This window comes from Lissotriton vulgaris, chromosome 4_1, assembly GCF_964263255.1.
Source record: "Lissotriton vulgaris chromosome 4_1, aLisVul1.2, whole genome shotgun sequence".
Lineage (NCBI taxonomy): Eukaryota > Metazoa > Chordata > Amphibia > Caudata > Salamandridae > Lissotriton > Lissotriton vulgaris.
In genome coordinates this window covers 1,905,375,403-1,905,393,034 of record NC_141691.1, presented here as the reverse complement: position 1 = coordinate 1,905,393,034, position 17,632 = coordinate 1,905,375,403, and positions in this window count along the sequence as shown.

Genomic DNA, 17,632 nt, shown 5'->3' with positions numbered 1-17,632 from the left:
GTCATCTCGATAGCCAAGAGTTTACTCTGGACTGGCTTTTCAATTTGCTTGCAGTTTTTCTCCAACCATGTGTCCAGATCTCTCCAGCTGGCATTGGTCTTACGAGACGTTTTACAAAAACAATAAATGAAATAATACATTTGCAGTGTTTCCGAATTCCTCTTGCGATGAGACACATCACAATACTCGAATGGAAAGTGAATTCACTTCAGACAGATTTCAACCAATGAGACACAGCTGCTAGGGCTGCAAATCATTACACTCCAAGGAAGCACCCACAACTTTCTTTAGGAAGCAACACAGGATGTTTATATGTTGGACAGGGTGTGTTTCTTGATGAACTGGTCGTGTGTTTGTACAATGACCCGAAGAAAGGTATTTAGGAAGCTCTGACTTCCTACGATGTGTGTTACTCAAGTTTTATTTCACACTCATCTAAACTGAAGGACTAAAACACTTGTCTACACAATGAGTGTTTGTCTTTAAATCACTTGCCACTCGAACTTAAACATAAAGATTCCTCGTGATACTTCCAGTCAATATCTAAATGAATCTTGTGCTCAAAAAACGTTCAATCTTTAGCAATAAATAAGAGGTTTTATGTTCCCACTACTGCTAAAGGAATTACACTTTTGTGATATCAATTTGAAACCACAGAGGCCATGAGCAGTCTGTAGCAGCCCACGAACCCTCTAGAAAGAAGAGTAATGCTCAACATGGGATAATCATTAGACCGTGTCTGCCTGCTTGATTTTCGGGCTTCGCCTGCCTTACATCATGGTGGCCAGACGGCAGACCTGCCTGCGCTTACAGAAACTGTGTTCTGATTTTTGAAGGGGAGAAACGACAAACCTCTCAGGGTGGAAGCTTTCTCCTAATTATAAGGAGCAGGGGTAAATGGTTGTTGACCCTTTGTAGCTGTTATATCGTACCTTGGCGTCCTTGGTCTTACTCGGACTCTCCTGGTGTGGGTGGTCCGAAAGAGGACCCTCCCCGATCTAAGACCACATCCAGACCAACTATGAGAGCCCCTTTTAAAAGGGCCAGATTCGAAAAAACCACGTGTCAGCACTTTCAGTGCTCCTTGACAGTGTGAGAGGGTGTTCTGGGCTTGTGGTATAGCTGAATGGGACTGTAGTTTCATCCAGCTTCTTTCAACTGATAAAAATAAAGAACATTGCTCATTTTCTAACCCACTCAGCTTTGATTCAGGCAACTATGCGAAAAAAGGTAGGGCTATGACCTTTTTCAGGATTTGCCCGGCGCTAACCGCCTTTGTACCATTCAAATTACCAAGCAATGAGGCAGGCGCCGGAGACCAGAAGGCAGGAAACAGAAGTTTTATTCCGACGGAGCAGAACACATCAGATCAGACAACAAGGTATCGTCTCGAGGTGCTCTAACAGCCTCTCTGAGGCCTGGCCTCTTATACACTGGTTTATGGCATGTGACCTTTCTTTATTACAATCATAACATTGTGAAGTAAGGGAAAAGACATCCCCATAATCCTCGTGTCAATCCCACCCCCATATACCTTCACAATAGAGGTCCTCAACCTCCTGATAAGAGGAGGGGGTCATCACGCAGCTGAGTGTTCCGCCAAGTCTTAGGATGTGTGCGCCTGATCATATCCCAGGGGGTGGGGAGGCCCTGATCAACAGTGTGTCCTTTGAAGAGGGGCGACTCCATACAATGAGGGGCAGTAAATGGTATCTCCCGGCTTAGGTGATGGCCTCGGACCTGTGTGGACAGTCGGGCACGGGGTAAGGGGTCATGAAAGGAGTGGTATTCATGCCGCGTGGACAATTGAGCGCGAAGGGAAGGTTTATCAACAGAGGGGCATTCATGGGAGGAGAGGAGGTGCTGGTCAGGCGCAGGCGTGACTCCCAAGGACAGGGTCATGCAGAAGGGTTAGGCTCATGAGAGGGAGGGAGGGGGAGCCAGGATGCGCGGAGGATGCTTGCTGGGTCAGAGGGGCGCGCTGGCGATAGATCGCGGACAGGGAGACCATGATACCTAAAATGGCTGTTGTGCGCGCTGTACGTGGGTGACAAGCTGGCGCAGATGATGTTCAGCTCGAAAACTAAAATTCCACAGTCCTCCCTTTTAACATGTCTCGCCAACTTGTCAGTTCGGATTTATCCCCATAAGGCCACGTATTTCTACTTCATAAAGGGGACTCATGTGCTCATTTCGGAAGTCCAAAGTCTTTGGGCACATACAGTTAGAAACTAAACTGCACAAAGATGGCAGACATTGGATACCTAAACAACACCCACATAGTATCACTACAGGTATCAGTATGAAGGAAAACAACCTCCAACCCCAGTCCTTCAAAGTGTCCCAAAACCAGCTCCCAAGCGACCATCCTTCTTGTTCTTGGTGAACCTCCGAGGAAAGTCTGTGGAGGTGCTCAATTGCTTTGTATACGGAAGGCGAGTTATCTGGCACGTAGGTGCAGCAGCTAGATCCGATGATGCGGCATGCTCCTCCTCGATCGGCTAGGACCACATCTAGAACAAGGCGGTTTTGAAGGGTCACAAGGCGGACCGCCTGAAGCTCTGCTGTGTTGTTAGCGAGGATGCCAGCCGTGATGTTGATCGTTGTTTCCACTGCCTGGGTCAGGTGTCGGATATCGCGGCTGTTTGCCATTGGGCCCCACAGAGGAACAAGTCCCTTTGCTGCATCTAGGAACTGTGCTCCAGTGGAGTCGGCTTGTCCAATGTCATCTGCGCGCCTCTGCCGGTGATGGTTGGCAGGGGCTACATACGTGGGGGGAAGAACGAAGGCAATGTAACAGATACCCTTCCAACCTTTCGGGAGCCAGGTGTAAGCTTTGGTGCCACACACAAAGTACATATTTGGAGAAGCAACAAAGCAAGGGGGATCAACTGAGTCCAATGTTCTGGTGATTCGGCAGGAACTGTGACCCACCAGCTGTGTTCCCTGGCCTTCGAGACACACAAGACCTGTGACATTGATAACAGACAGAGCCACAGTCAGAGTGGCGGTAGTTTGTTTTCGCAGATGAGAGAAGGTGGATCTAGCTGGATTGTGGAGTACCTGTACTTCGACTCGTTCTTTGGCTGGAATGTCTTTAAGGAAGGTGGCGCCTGTGAGCGCAGGACACAGGGCAGCAGTGGTCTTTCCGGTTTTGTTCAACCAGAACCCAGAGTAGAAGTGCGACACTGTCTGGCTGGAAGTGGCGTTGTCCTTGTGGCTCTCTTGCATGAGGATCAACCAGGCGAGGCAGGAGCCGTGCACTGAGAAAGGAGAAGGGATGAAGGGGATGGAGTGTCCAGTGGCATGCGGGAGCAACCCGCAGATCCAGCAGTTCGTAGCATTTGCAGCAAGGTTGTGTTGGTGCAACAGTTGCACGAAGGAATTGTTCCAAAATTCCCTGCGCCTTTCTCGGAGCTGAGGCGACAGGGAGATTAGGTGATGCTCTTTCAGGGGTGTTGGTTGTGCAGTAGGTAGCAATGCCTCATGAGCCGGTGTGCTTTCCTCCAGAATCCAGAAGGAGGTCATGAGGAGGAGGCAGAAGAGGAAGACAATAAAGAGGGCGATTGTCTTTGATTTGTGCAAATTGTCAGTCTTTGGGTTTCTATAGTGGGTATTTCCTGTTGCTTCCATCATCTTCTTATCTGGCGCTTCCATCATCTTCTTATCTGGCGCTTCCATCATCTTCAAGGGGGCTCGGTAGCGGGCAGAACCATGGACTTCGTTTAGCTTCTCTCCTGGTAACCCTTGGTTGTGTTTAGATCACCGTTCTGAGATTCAACTTAGTCCGTGGCCTACTTAGCCGAAGCTCCCTCCTTTCGACGCAGGAAATACCCTTCTCTGGTTGGCACAGTGGGGTCAGAGAATTTTGCAAGTTCAAGTGCCCCAGTATCGGGATAACAGTTCAATGTCGGTCGGTCTTTGATCAGGAGCTCTTCTTGGGTGTTGACGTTTTCGGTCGTGGTCAAGTTTGCAGAGACCTTCCGGCAGTGATGTGCGTGCAGCCAGTGCCTCTTCCCCTCCACTCGAAGCGCCGTCCGTGTGGTAATCAGCACTTGCCAGGGGCCCGTCCACCGGGGTTCCAGACTCTTGGTCCGTTGGAAGTTTCGTATTAGAACGAAATCTCCCGGTTGGATGTCGTGGCCGGGGCCCCTGGAAGCATCGGGGATGGCCTGCTGCACCTGTTGATGAATGACAGACAACGTCTTAGTTAATTTGCACAAATAATCAGACAGTAGGACGTCCGGGACGTCATGAATGGAGGTTGGTTTGGGAGCAGTCCAGAGGTTCATCGGTCGCCCGAATACAACCTCGTAGGGGGTCAAATGGTGTTTGGTGGGAGTAGAGCGCATCGATAGCAAGGCCAAAGGGAGAGCGTCTGGCCATTTAAGTCTGGTAGTTGCCACTATTTTTGACAATTTCAACTTCAGTGTGGCATTATGGCGTCCCACCAGGCCGGCGGATTGGGGGTGGAAGACTGCGTGAAATCTCTGTTTCACCCCCAATCCCTTTAGGATTAGTTGGATAACCTCAGCTATGAAGTGGGGGCCATTGTCGCTCCATAAAATTCGACAAAGGCCATAGCGAGGGAAGAATTCTTTCAGTAGTACTTTGGCAGTAGTCATGGCAGTGTTGTCACGGGTTGGATAGGCCTCTACCCATTTGCTGAAGGCACATACGATGACTAGTACATACTTCAAGCTTCGGCATCTCTCTAGTTGGATGTAGTCCATCTGAAGGACCTCAAAGGGGTGATTGGGAGTCCCAAACCCTCCCCGGGGTACCACAGTTCCTTTCCCGGGGTTGTGTTGCAGACAGATAAGGCACTGCTGGACTAGGCATCTGGCTGAGTCGGGGATTTTGTCGTTGTGCCAGACTTTGGAAATGAGTTCGATCATGGGTGCAGATCCTATGTGTGCGGGGGAATGAGCCATTGCCAGTATGGGGATCAGGTATGAGTCGGGTAGCAACCATTTGTTTGCATCTTTTGTTCGCCAGCAGCCCTCATCATCCTTCAAACCCACCCCGGCCCACTTAGTCAGTTCGTGAGGGGTGCTGGCCGACTGGATGTCTCTGATCATTTCCCTTGCGTCAGTCCATTTCTCTGCTTGTGACCTGGTCACATACATGCGTGTCACCGTCCTATTCTCAGCTGTTGTTCGTGCAGTGATGTCGGCTAGTGCATTCCCTTGTCCGACTAAGTCTGTCACCTTCTTGTGTGCCTGGCATTTGATCACCGCTAGTCGTTTGGGGAGGAGAACCGCTTCAATCAAAGCAGAGACCAGATCTCCGTGAAGGATGGGGGTGCCGTGGGACGTCTGGAATCCCCTCTCCCTCCACAGGAGCCCAAAATGGTGAACCACCCCGAAGGCATACTGGCTGTCTGTATATACGTTCGCGGTGGTCCCTGTGCCTATGGTGCATGCTCGTGTGAGGGCTATCAGTTCTGCTGCCTGGGCAGATCGTTGTGTGATGCAGGCTGTCTCAACTATTGTTCGGGCTGTCGTTACTGCATAGGCAGCTGAAGTGGTGCCATCTGGGAGCTTGATGCATGAGCCGTCTACCCATAGCTCTCCATCAGGGTCTGTAAAAGCAGTGTCTCGGAGGTCGACTCTACTCCTAGTCTGTTCGTCCGTGAGGGTCACGCAGTCGTGTATGGGAGGCACGTCGGGGTCTTTTTCAGGCAGGGGCAACAATGTGGCAGGATTCAAAGTCGTGCATCTCTTTAGCGTGATGTGGGGTGCAAGTAGCGTCAGTTCGTACCCTGTCAGTCGTGCGCTAGTCAAATGTTGAGTCTTGGTTTGGTTCAGAAGGGTGTCGACTGCATGGGGTACTAACACAGTGAGGGAGTTTGAAAGTACGATTCCTTCGCTCTGACGGATAGAGACAGCAGCAGCAGCTACTGCTCGAAGGCAGGCAGGCAAAGCTCTGGCTACAGGATCAAGAGTGGCGGAGAAGTAGGCACAAGGGCGCTGCTTAGGACCTATAGACTGAGTCAGGACAGACAATGCACACCCCTCCCTTTCGTGAGTGAAGAGGGAGAAGGGTTTGGAGTAATCCGGGGTTCCCAGGACAGGCGCTGAACAGAGGGCATCTCGCAATTCCTTAAAGGATGCTTGACACTCAGGGGTCCAAGGGAGCGGGAAGGGGGCATCTTTGGATAATAGGGCAAGTAGGGGTTTCACAATGAGGCTGAAATTAGGTAGCCACTGTCTGCAAAAAGAGGTTAGGCCAACCAAAGAGCGGACTTGCTTTTGCGTTTTTGGGACGGGGGTATCTAGGATGGTTTGGATTCGGTCAGGTGTAAGTTTCCTCCCTTCTTTGGACAGGAGATGGCCTAGGTATGTCACTTGTGGCTGGCAGAACTGCAATTTCTTTTTGGAAACTTTATGGCCATTTTCTGCCAGAAAGTGTAGGAGTTGGACAGTGGCTGTGATTGCAAGTGGGGTGGTGTCGGCCGTCAAAAGGATATCATCGACATATTGGATCAACACCACTCCATCTGGTAGCTGGAAGGCATCCAGCTGTCTTTTGAGGGCCTGGCTGTAAATGCTCGGGCTTTCAGTGTACCCCTGGGGAGCTCTACAAAATCGGTACGAGCGGGATTTTAAAGTGAAGCCGAAGAGAAAACGGCTGTCTGGATGGATGGGGATAGAGAAAAATGCATTCTTGTGGTCGACAACAGTGAAGGTGGTGGCAGTGGACGGGATGAGGGTCAGAATGGTGGTGATATCTGAGACTACGGGGTATTGGGGTACAACTACTTTGTTAATTTCTCGCAGGTCGATGATGAAGCGGTACGCTTTCTCATCTCCTTCGCCTTGCTTCTTAACAATAGGTAGGATTGGGCTGTTGCAGACGTTGCTAACCACTTCTTCAACCACTCCCGCATCCACCAGAGATTGAATGATTGCTACCAGTGCCTTCTCGCCCTCGGGAGATATCCGATATTGTGGGAGTTTCGGGAGCATAGCGTCCTGTCTTACAGTTATATGAATGGGGTCAATCATCATTCGTCCCACATGAGAGTCATTTTTGGCCCATAGGTACGGAGGCAGGGTATCAAGCAAGGACAGGTCAGCATCAGTTATGGGGCACATGTGTCGTGCAGGGCAAGATTTGGGTATGTCTGGGTTGTCGTACAGGATGACTCGGATCCCATCTGGGGAACACCTAATGGTAGCTCGAAAATGTTTCAGTAAGTCAATGCCCATGATGGCCTCAGGGGAGTTGGAGGAGAGCAGAAATGTTGTGTCAGTGATATTGCTTTCTAGGTCAAAGGTGATAGGTACGGACAGGGGGTTAGTGGAGGGCGTCCCATCGAAACCTATCGATGTAATGTGTGAGCCAGACAAGGGTGCCCTTGGAATCAGTCGTTTCGATAACACACTACGTGTCGCCCCAGTGTCTACCAAAAATGGAGACTCTGTACCCAGGACCTTAGCGGTGACATAAGGACCTTGCTGGTCAACACAGAGCTCGAGTGGATCCCTCCCTTGCCCCTGGCAGTCCTATGCAAAATCGGGGGCATTCTCACCGTCGGATAGTTGATATTGGTTCTGTCGGGGGCGGTCAAATGTGTTCAATCTCCCTGATCTGTCATTGTTGGTGTCGTTTGTGTGCCCCCGTCCTTGTCCTCTATTTCTCGGACCGCCCGCCACATCCCTGGGGTCCCTATTTCTGTTCATCTCTAGCAGAACCGGACACTGTGATTTCCAATGGCCGAATCCTTTGCAGAAGGCGCATTGGTCATCGCTAATGTCTCTACGTCCAGTGTGGGGTGTTGGGGTGTGATCTTTAGGAGGTCGATTTCTGGGGGTGGTTGATTGGTAGTTCCCCCTTTGGTGTTCCCGTCCTACCGCTATACCTTGTATCTGGGCTATCATCACCCTTTCTTTTAAATCTTTCTTCTTTTTCTCGGACGCCCTATCATTCTCATTCTTTTGGTGCTCGTAATACTGAGCCATCTGAAGGATAGCTGCGGGTTTGGAGGCCCCCCAACTACTCTCACTCGTCTGCAGTTTTTGGGAGACCTCTTGTGAGAGGCCCTTTACATAATTTTGTACAAACAGGTGCTGTCCGGTTGCGGTGGTCATGTCTTGGCCACTGTAGTCGGAGAACACTGTCTAGAATCGGGAGAAGTATTCTGACACATCTTCCTGGGGTTTCTGACGACAGGCCGTGACTATCGACCAATCTACCTTTTTCTCTGGGATAAGTGTCTTTAATTTCTGAACTAATTTGTCTGGGAGTTCTAATATGTCCTTTACTGGTTTCTTTCCAGGCTCTCGCTGTCTATCTAGTTTACTGAGTTGGTCCCAGGTATGCCCAAACAGATCCGTGTGGTCAGCCTTCCGGATTTGCTTCCACACGTCAGCTGGCAGGCATAACCCGAAAAACAAGTCAATGTCCGCTAAAGTCATTATCGTCGAACCCAAGGCTGTGCCTAATTCGGTATAGAATGCTGTCGGGTTCTTTCTTAAATCGGGCAGAGTTTGTTTAAAGGTTAGGATATCTTGTCGGTCCCATGGTTGGTAAACCCAATTGTACACAACCCTTCCTTTTGCATCTGTGTGATTAATATCATCGCTTGTTCCCTGGCCACGTGGCGGGATCCAGTAAGGGGCCGCCTCTCTGATGGGCATCATAGTGTTGGCTACTTCTACTGAGGTCGTTTCAGGGACTGTAACCTTGGCTTCTGGTTTTTGTTCCGTGAGGTGGCGGAAGACCTCAAGCGTCTGCATGAAGAGCTCCGTCGCCTCACGTTCAGTCCCATCTCCAACATCGATCTTCCTATACAGCGTTGTTAGTTTAGCGGGGCCCTTACTTTGATACCTATCCTCATATGAGTTCAGGGTGTGGTAGCTGAATCGCAAAATGAAATGCCGTCTGTGGCTGTCGGCATGCGAGTTATACATGCTCATTGTGTATTCTTCGCTTTCCCTTCGTTCTACTAGTGTCTTTGCTATTTTGTCGATCCCATCCCGCTCATCTTTGCTCAACCTATTTGGTCTGGCTGGTGGTTGTTTGCTAGCCTCGGGGTCATCTGGCGATGTTGTTAATGTGGCTGGTGCGGAGGCCGTGAGGGCTGGTGCACTAGCGCTGAGGTCACTTTCGCTCGCACTCGGGGCTTGCAAGCTTTGTTGGCAGGGGGCATATGGAGGGGGCATGTAGATGATCGGGGGACCTAGCAGTAACTCATCGTTCGCCCGTTGTTTGGAGGGCAATTCAGGGTAGAGCGCAGAGGGGGTCCTAACAGGACATTGACCTGTCGACCCTGATTCTTGGTGTTGTGCAGCTTCTTTTCTCTCTTTTATTTCTTCTTCTAGTTGCTTAGCGGCTAGGTGGGCTGCCTTTCGTAATTCTTTCCCTATTTTTGCTTCTTCTCTTTTCTTCCGTTGTTCCGTTTCTTTGCGCCACATGCCAAGACTATCGAGCATAGTGGGCGTAGTCTTATTTTTCTGGAGCGCCATTTCCAATGTTTTTATTTTATTTTCATCAAAGGAACCTATCAGTGGCCACTGACTTTCAGGGTTCTTCTTTGTATATTTATGCCATAGCTTAGTATAAGCTATAGCGACTAGTCCATGCTTAGTGAACATGTCCTTATTAGGGGTGCCCTCCAGCGGAGCTGGATGGTTCATCTCTAATAAGCAGTCCGGGCTGTACAGGTGTCAGAAGCTTCAAGTAACACTGGAGTCGACACAGATTCCTATGCCCACTACCTCTGAAAAAGAACTCAAGAAACACTCTGGACAATTGCTGTGAATTAATTGGAAAAATAACAGGTGAAGTCTCTTACCCTCAGGATAATCTGCACAAGCCCCAGGAGGTGATTGATGACAGGCAATGTTCTGTTTATCCTCACAAGAGTCAAATGAAGGAATATTGTAGAATGGTCTGACAACACTCTTGAGGAATTATAATGGTGTAAGTCCCGACTCAAAGGAATGAACTTTGAAGTAGACACTAAAAGACTTAAAAACCTAACTATGAGTAAACTAATATTGACCTAGTGAACTGACCGAACTGTGAAGGAGTACTGACCCCAATTCCAATACCAGAGATAACTAACTTGAATTTCGTGAAGTGGCACCAACTAAATACATACTACGAATTCTTCAAATAAAGTCACTTGCCAGAATCCCACGTTGCGCATGCGATAAGAACAACCAAAACAGAAGCGCTGACAGGAATTTCCTCAGAACAAGAACTTCACTCAGAGCCGCGCTGTGACTCCGGTGAAGAGGTCAGTTGAAGTGCGCAGATTCCAGAGCGGCTGTGCGCTTCATCTCCACAGCTGCTCGCGCGCTCTCGAAGACTAGAGCGCTCACTCCTCGCTGTTTGTAATTCCCTACGGCGGCCATGTTGGGATACTCGCTTCTTCAGGTTCTGTACACAGCGCCGCAGGAACAACGTGGTGACTCTATGCTGCCTTCGCCAACGTGGATATTTGGAGCCCTGCTTTAATGACCGTTGAGGTTTTGCTGGCACTGATCTAATGCTGGCTATGGTTCTGGAAGTCTTGACAACAGGCTACCAATCAGTGGGGAGAAGATAGGCATGACGGGTTACAACGGGGACAAAGGTCAGCACTACCTATCTTATCACGGCGGGCAAAGACTAGTCAGAATATTCTCCGTTGTTTGCCGGCGGTGAATACCTCAAAGAACCAATACCGAACAATCAGTGTTCGGTCAATCAAACAATCAGTGGGGAGAATAAGTGGGTACGACGTGTTAAAGGTTTGCGTTACCCACTCTTTCTCTACCTGCAAAGAGAGACCTTGTTCTTCCCTGTTTGCAGACTGAGAATCTCCAGACAACAATCCACGAACGACAGTTCGGGAAAACAGTGGGGGAGGAAGATAGGCACGACGGATTACAATGGGGACAAAAGTCTGCGTTACCTATCCTTCACTGTTTGCAAAGAGAGAGCCTGTTGTTTTCTCCGTTTGCAGACGGTGAATCTCCAGAGGGATCAACAAAGCGTAATACTAGTATTAACCAAATCAAACAAACATTTCTTAATTTGTCGTGTCTACACGATCTTACCCAGACCGCATGGACGGTTTCCTGTCTTCCGAATCCAGCGCCCGATCGTCCTCTCTTCTTCGTGATGTTCGTGGCACTCCTGATGGTTCCCAGTCAGGACCGTAGATCACTCGAGAGAGGTCTGTTCGGAACCAGTGAAGGTCGGATGATCGGCTGTCAGACGAGGGTCTATCGGACACGAGCTCTCCCGATCGTTGCAGTCGTTCACTCTGTCGTCGGGACCTCTCCCACTGGATCCACGTGTCACTGATGGGCCCCACGTTGGGCACCAATTGGGGAAAAAGGTAGGGCTATGACCTTTTTCAGGATTTGCCCGGCGCTAACCGCCTTTGTACCATTCAAATTACCAAGCAATGAGGCAGGCGCCGGAGACCAGAAGGCAGGAAACAGAAGTTTTATTCCGACGGAGCAGACCACATCAGATCAGACAACAAGGTATCGTCTCGAGGTGCTCTAACAGCCTCTCTGAGGCCTGGCCTCTTATACACTGGTTTATGGCATGTGACCTTTCTTTATTACAATCATAACATTGTGAAGTAAGGGAAAAGACATCCCCATAATCCTCGTGTCAATCCCACCCCCATATACCTTCACAATAGAGGTCCTCAACCTGCTGATAAGAGGAGGGGGTCATCACGCAGCTGAGTGTTCCGCCAAGTCTTAGGATGTGTGCGCCTGATCATATCCCAGGGGGTGGGGAGGCCCTGATCAACAGTGTGTCCTTTGAAGAGGGGCGACTCCATACAATGAGGGGCAGTAAATGGTATCTCCCGGCTTAGGTGATGGCCTCGGACCTGTGTGGACAGTCGGGCACGGGGTAAGGGGTCATGAAAGGAGTGGTATTCATGCCGCGTGGACAATTGAGCGCGAAGGGAAGGTTTATCAACAGAGGGGCATTCATGGGAGGAGAGGAGGTGCTGGTCAGGCGCAGGCGTGACTCCCAAGGACAGGGTCATGCAGAAGGGTTAGGCTCATGAGAGGGAGGGAGGGGGAGCCAGGATGCGCGGAGGATGCTTGCTGGGTCAGAGGGGCGCGCTGGCGATAGATCGCGGACAGGGAGACCATGATACCTAAAATGGCTGTTGTGCGCGCTGTACGTGGGTGACAAGCTGGCGCAGATGATGTTCAGCTCGAAAACTAAAATTCCACAGTCCTCCCTTTTAACATGTCTCGCCAACTTGTCAGTTCGGATTTATCCCCATAAGGCCACGTATTTCTACTTCATAAAGGGGACTCATGTGCTCATTTCGGAAGTCCAAAGTCTTTGGGCACATACAGTTAGAAACTAAACTGCACAAAGATGGCAGACATTGGATACCTAAACAACACCCACATAGTATCACTACAGGTATCAGTATGAAGGAAAACAACCTCCAACCCCAGTCCTTCAAAGTGCCCCAAAACCAGCTCCCAAGCGACCATCCTTCTTGTTCTTGGTGAACCTCCGAGGAAAGTCTGTGGAGGTGCTCAATTGCTTTGTATACGGAAGGCGAGTTATCTGGCACGTAGGTGCAGCAGCTAGATCCGATGATGCGGCATGCTCCTCCTCGATCGGCTAGGACCCCATCTAGAACAAGGCGGTTTTGAAGGGTCACAAGGCGGACCGCCTGAAGCTCCGCTGTGTTGTTAGCGAGGATGCCAGCTGTGATGTTGATCGTTGTTTCCACTGCCTGGGTCAGGTGTCGGATATCGCGGCTGTTTGCCATTGGGCCCCACAGAGGAACAAGTCCCTTTGCTGCATCTAGGAACTGTGCTCCAGTGGAGTCGGCTTGTCCAATGTCATCTGCGCGCCTCTGCCGGTGATGGTTGGCAGGGGCTACATACGTGGGGGGAAGAACCAAGGCAATGTAACAGATACCCTTCCAACCTTTCGGGAGCCAGGTGTAAGCTTTGGTGCCACACACAAAGTACATATTTGGAGAAGCAACAAAGGAAGGGGGATCAACTGAGTCCAATGTTCTGGTGATTCGGCAGGAACTGTGACCCACCAGCTGTGTTCCCTGGCCTTCGAGACACACAAGACCTGTGACATTGATAACAGACAGAGCCACAGTCAGAGTGGCGGTAGTTTGTTTTCGCAGATGAGAGAAGGTGGATCTAGCTGGATTGTGGAGTACCTGTACTTCGACTCGTTCTTTGGCTGGAATGTCTTTAAGAAAGGTGGCGCCTGTGAGCGCAGGACACAGGGCAGCAGTGGTCTTTCCGGTTTTGTTCAACCAGAACCCAGAGTAGAAGTGCGACACTGTCTGGCTGGAAGTGGCGTTGTCCTTGTGGCTCTCTTGCATGAGGATCAACCAGGCGAGGCAGGAGCCGTGCACTGAGAAAGGAGAAGGGATGAAGGGGATGGAGTGTCCAGTGGCATGCGGGAGCAACCCGCAGATCCAGCAGTTCGTAGCATTTGCAGCAAGGTTGTGTTGGTGCAACAGTTGCACGAAGGAATTGTTCCAAAATTCCCTGCGCCTTTCTCGGAGCTGAGGCGATAGGGAGATTAGGTGATGCTCTTTCAGGGGTGTTGGTTGTGCAGTAGGTAGCAATGCCTCATGAGCCGGTGTGCTTTCCTCCAGAATCCAGAAGGAGGTCATGAGGAGGAGGCAGAAGAGGAAGACAATAAAGAGGGCGATTGTCTTTGATTTGTGCAAATTGTCAGTCTTTGGGTTTCTATAGTGGGTATTTCCTGTTGCTTCCATCATCTTCTTATCTGGCGCTTCCATCATCTTCTTATCTGGCGCTTCCATCATCTTCAAGGGGGCTCGGTAGCGGGCAGAACCACGGACTTCGTTTAGCTTCTCTCCTGGTAACCCTTGGTTGTGTTTAGGTCACCGTTCTGAGATTCAACTTAGTCCGTGGCCTACTTAGCCGAAGCTCCCTCCTATCGACGCAGGAAATACCCTTCTCTGGTTGGCACAGTGGGGTTAGAGAATTTTGCAAGTTCAAGTGCCCCAGTATCGGGATAACAGTTCAATGTCGGTCGGTCTTTGATCAGGAGCTCTTCTTGGGTGTTGACGTTTTCGGTCGTGGTCAGGTTTGCAGAGACCTTCCGGCAGTGATGTGCGTGCAGCCAGTGCCTCTTCCCCTCCACTCGAAGCGCCGTCCGTGTGGTAATCAGCACTTGCCAGGGGCCCGTCCACCGGGGTTCCAGACTCTTGGTCCGTTGGAAGTTTCGTATTAGAACGAAATCTCCCGGTTGGATGTCGTGGCCGGGGCCCCTGGAAGCATCGAGGATGGCCTGCTGCACCTGTTGATGAATGACAGACAACGTCTTAGTTAATTTGCACAAATAATCAGACAGTAGGACGTCCGGGACGTCATGAATGGAGGTTGGTTTGGGAGCAGTCCAGAGGTTCATCGGTCGCCCGAATACAACCTCGTAGGGGGTCAAATGGTGTTTGGTGGGAGTAGAGCGCATCGATAGCAAGGCCAAAGGGAGAGCGTCTGGCCATTTAAGTCCGGTGGTTGCCACTATTTATGACAATTTCAACTTCAGTGTGGCATTATGGCGTTCCACCAGGCCGGCGGATTGGGGGTGGAAGACTGCGTGAAATCTCTGTTTCACCCCCAATCCCTTTTAGTTGGATAACCTCAGCTATGAAGTGGGGGCCATTGCCGCTCCATAAAATTCGACAAAGGCCATAGCGAGGGAAGAATTCTTTCAGTAGTACTTTGGCAGTAGTCATGGCAGTGTTGTCACGGGTTGGATAGGCCTCTACCCATTTGCTGAAGGCACATACGATGACTAGTACATACTTCAAGCTTCGGCATCTCTCTAGTTGGATGTAGTCCATCTGAAGGACCTCAAAGGGGTGATTGGGAGTCCCAAACCCTCCCCGGGGTACCACAGTTCCTTTCCCGGGGTTGTGTTGCAGACAGATAAGGCACTGCTGGACTAGGCGTCTGGCTGAGTCAGGGATTTTGTCGTTGTGCCAGACTTTGGAAATGAGTTCGATCATGGGTGCAGATCCTATGTGTGCGGGGGAATGAGCCATTGTCAGTATGGGGATCAGGTATGAGTCGGGTAGCAACCATTTGTTTGCATCTTTTGTTCGCCAGCAGCCCTCATCATCCTTCAAACCCACCCCGGCCCACTTAGTCAGTTCGTGAGGGGTGCTGGCCGACTGGATGTCTCTGATCATTTCCCTTGCGTCAGTCCATTTCTCTGCTTGTGACCTGGTCACATACATGCGTGTCACCGTCCTATTCTTAGCTGTTGTTCGTGCAGTGATGTCGGCTAGTGCATTCCCTTGTCCGACTAAGTCTGTCACCTTCTTGTGTGCCTGGCATTTGATCACCGCTAGTTGTTTGGGGAGGAGAACCGCTTCAATCAAAGCAGAGACCAGATCTCCGTGAAGGATGGGGGTGCCGTGGGACGTCAGGAATCCCCTCTCCCTCCACAGGAGCCCAAAATGGTGAACCACCCCGAAGGCATACTGGCTGTCTGTATATACGTTCGCGGTGGTCCCTGTGGCTATGGTGCATGCTCGTGTGAGGGCTATCAGTTCTGCTGCCTGGGCAGATCGTTGTGTGATGCAGGCTGTCTCAACTATTGTTCGGGCTGTCGTTACTGCATAGGCAGCTGAAGTGGTGCCATCTGGGAGCTTGATGCATGAGCCGTCTACCCATAGCTCTCCATCAGGGTCTGTAAAAGCAGTGTCTCGGAGGTCGACTCTACTCCTAGTCTGTTCGTCCGTGAGGGTCACGCAGTCGTGTATGGGAGGCACGTCGGGGTCATTTTCAGGCAGGGGCAACAATGTGGCAGGATTCAAAGTCGTGCATCTCTTTAGCGTGATGTGGGGTGCAAGTAGCGTCAGTTCGTACCCTGTCAGTCGTGTGCTAGTCAAATGTTGAGTCTTGGTTTGGTTCAGAAGGGTGTCGACTGCATGGGGTACTAACACAGTGAGGGAGTTTGAAAGTACGATTCCTTCGCTCTGACGGATAGAGACAGCAGCAGCAGCTACTGCTCGAAGGCAGGCAGGCAAAGCTCTGGCTACAGGATCAAGAGTGGCGGAGAAGTAGGCACAAGGGCGCTGCATAGGACCTATAGACTGAGTCAGGACAGACAATGCACACCCCTCCCTTTTGTGAGTGAAGAGGGAGAAGGGTTTGGAGTAATCCGGGGTTCCCAGGACAGGCGCTGAACAGAGGGCATCTCGCAATTCCTTAAAGGATGCTTGACACTCAGGGGTCCAAGGGAGCGGGAAGGGGGCATCTTTGGATAATAGGGCAAGTAGGGGTTTCACAATGAGGCTGAAATTAGGTAGCCACTGTCTGCAAAAAGAGGTTAGGCCAACCAAAGAGCGGACTTGCTTTTGCGTTTTTGGGACGGGGGTATCTAGGATGGTTTGGATTCGGTCAGGTGTAAGTTTCCTCCCTTCTTTGGACAGGAGATGGCCTAGGTATGTCACTTGTGGCTGGCAGAACTGCAATTTCTTTTTGGAAACTTTATGGCCATTTTCTGCCAGAAAGTGTAGGAGTTGGACAGTGGCTGTGATTGCAAGTGGGGTGGTGTCGGCCGTCAAAAGGATATCATCGACATATTGGATCAACACCACTCCATCTGGTAGCTGGAAGGCATCCAGCTGTCTTTTGAGGGCCTGGCTGTAAATGCTCGGGCTTTCAGTGTACCCCTGGGGAGCTCTACAAAATCGGTACGAGCGGGATTTTAAAGTGAAGCCGAAGAGAAAACGGCTGTCTGGATGGATGGGGATAGAGAAAAATGCATTCTTGAGGTCGACAACAGTGAAGGTGGTGGCAGTGGACGGGATGAGGGTCAGAATGGTGGTGATATCTGAGACTACGGGGTATTGGGGTACAACTACTTTGTTAATTTCTCGCAGGTCGATGATGAAGCGGTACGCTTTCTCATCTCCTTCGCCTTGCTTCTTAACAATAGGTAGGATTGGGCTGTTGCAGACGTTGCTAACCACTTCTTCAACCACTCCCGCATCCACCAGAGATTGAATGATTGCTACCAGTGCCTTCTCGCCCTCGGGAGATATCCGATATTGTGGGAGTTTCGGGAGCATAGCGTCCTGTCTTACAGTTATATGAATGGGGTCAATCATCATTCGTCCCACATGAGAGTCATTTTTGGCCCATAGGTACGGAGGCAGGGTATCAAGCAAGGACAGGTCAGCATCAGTTATGGGGCACATGTGTCGTGCAGGGCAAGATTTGGGTATGTCTGGGTTGTCGTACAGGATGACTCGGATCCCATCTGGGGAACACCTAATGGTAGCTCGAAAATGTTTCAGTAAGTCAATGCCCATGATGGCGTCAGGGGAGTTGGAGGAGAGCAGAAATGTTGTGTCAGTGATATTGCTTTCTAGGTCAAAGGTGATAGGTACGGACAGGGGGTTAGTGGAGGGCGTCCCATCGAAACCTATCGATGTAATGTGTGAGCCAGACAAGGGTGCCCTTGGAATCAGTCGTTTCGATAACACACTACGTGTCGCCCCAGTGTCTACCAAAAATGGAGACTCTGTACCCAGGACCTTAGCGGTGACATAAGGACCTTGCTGGTCAACACAGAGCTCGACTGGATCCCTCCCTTGCCCCTGGCAGTCCTATGCAAAATCGGGGGC